Genomic DNA, 2492 nt, shown 5'->3' on the forward strand with positions numbered 1-2492 from the left:
TACACTACACTACGAATTACGTTTACATAACTTAAATAATTCTAGAGTATTTGACGCATGAAAATAATATTAGATTTTGATAAAATTCGAGTTATTTAAAAAACCTTTAGATTTAGACACTATAAATCTTAGTAAAACAAACACTTATTTTGCTCAGAGAATCCAAAAATGCAATAATAAATAGGGTATTTCATTTAGAAAAACACAACATTGATACTTTTAGGGCTTTTGAGACATTCTGTACATTACAAAAATATTTTTAAAATGTGCACCCGATGGGCGTCAGTGGATTCATCAAATAATAGTTTGCAAGAAACAAACGGGCGAGCCGCAAACGTATAACCCTGTATAGTAATTTCTAAAAAGAAACAGTAGAAACGCCAGAAAAACGCGCTTTTTCAACCATCAACATCTTATTTTGCCCTCTTTGGATGATGGGTTTTAAGCAGAAGGTAACACACCAAACCAAGGCTTCGTCGTCCCTTCCCATACTTTCACACCTGTTTCCATTGGGGGAAAACTGCCACCAATATATTCCCCCTTTTCCCAAGCCAAGTGTTCGACTTAGGGTTCCTCGGGGTAAAGTCGGAGGATTCCCAGAAGAAAAGGTACAGAAAGAACCGCGGTTCTCATACCTGCTCGCAGCTTTGTTAAATGTATCAAGCGACCAATTGAATATTTTTACTTTGTGGTGGTCAGGACCGGATTCTGTCGGAATTGTTTTTCGGTTTTGCTGCTTGAAAACTATCGATTTCTTTTAGTTTTTTAAAGAAAATTTGTCAAAGTATCAAAACTTTTTATTTTTTTTTGCGGTTCATGCACTAATCCTCTTTCCTTCAACATTTTGTGCTCTTTGTAGAATATTTGCGCTAGTTGCCACACATTTTTTTCCGAGCATTTACAGTTCTTATTGTAAATGTGCCCACCAGTTAATCAAACTAAGCACATTTTTCGCTACAAATTTGGTTTGCATGTCGCATTGACCAGAGAAGAATTCTACCATTTCATCCCTTGCTCACCCGAAACAGTCCTTTATGTTCGCTGTCAGTCAGAACCTTTTCGTTTGTTTGAAAGCGGCATAAATCTTCCCTTTTCTGGCTTAGAATTCGAATTTTGGCAGTTGAATGCGAAGGGTATTAATGTAGCGCAGCAGGAAGTTGACGACTTCAACTAGACTTCGTAACGAAATAATTAGAAGAATAATGGGCACAAAGAGGGGTTTTGTTTGCTCTGTTTTGTCCATATTTATACTTACCATAAATGTCGTGCTGTTTTCCTAATTGAAAAACTGTTCTGTCGAGATATTGGGAAAAGTAACAGAACCTGCGGCATTGCAGGTCATTTTGCAGAAAAATACAGCGACAACTCTTGTTGGCGCATGATGAACATTTAATGAACCAATTTTGTTTTGTTTGTCTTAAGAGGATAATTGGCTGGCATCCGCTAAACCGCTTCCTTTGGCTTTAGTCAGGCATAGCCAGTCGATCCGGACGGCGATTTCTAGGAAACCATTAATAAAAGTCACCGGCAACTAAAATTGCAGATGCCAAATTCTGAGAATGGTCGAAAAGGCACAAAACATTGGCAACTCCCACAGTCAAGTGGCATTTTTCCGGATTCCATTTAATCGAGGGCTCAAAAACGGCATTAACGTCCGCCGGTTATTTATGAAAAGACCCAAGAATTTCGGTATTCAAATGGTTACTGTTGAAATTTTAACAGGTCTGAAGCCGGTGAAGTTGAGATCATTACAGAATTATAGAATTATTATTATAGAACGTTTATCCAGTCCATCCGATGTGCAGTTTCGGCCGAAAAACGACAAATTGATCGTTCATATTGCACACCGTTTATTCGCGATACCGATAATGTTCTAAACTAATGAAATACATGTTCATTAATTTCATATTTAGTATCGATATGCGTTTCTTGCAACCTAATTAATACATGTTGATGGTGGTTCTCATAATTCGAATTTACCATTTTTGGAATATTCATGACAAAATCACTAATAATGCCGTTGCCGGATTGGCACATTACAGAATGTGAAAATTATTCTGAATAAATTAAAAATCAATTATCATAAATTGGTGGCTTGTTTCAAACTACCGTAATAAGTAAAGGTGCGGTTATTTCAGCTGTTTGAACGGCACATTTTTCATAAAAAAATCACAAAATCGTTTTTTTGGAAGCTTGGACATTAAACAAGATTTTCCCAAAAAATTTGTATACTTATGGAAGTTTTTTGGATAGAACAACTTGTCCTTTTTAGCAGGGGCGGATCCAGCTTTAAAGTCAGAGGGGGGGTTAGAGGGTCTTCTGTTGTCTATGAAATTAGAAAAATGATCGTCTTTCGTGCAAGGGTGGCGCAAGATTATTGCAAAATTTAATGTTTTTCGTCCCGTTTTGCATGTTTCTCGGAGGCAAAATGAGCAAGAACGCTCGTTTTTACATCATTCCAGAGATAACTAAATGGCCTTTATTCGAAGTTT

The sequence above is a fragment of the Dendroctonus ponderosae genome, unplaced genomic scaffold (assembly GCF_020466585.1).
Source record: "Dendroctonus ponderosae isolate FM_Combo_2020 unplaced genomic scaffold, Dpon_F_20191213v2 Dpon_F_20191213_6, whole genome shotgun sequence".
NCBI lineage: Eukaryota > Metazoa > Arthropoda > Insecta > Coleoptera > Curculionidae > Dendroctonus > Dendroctonus ponderosae.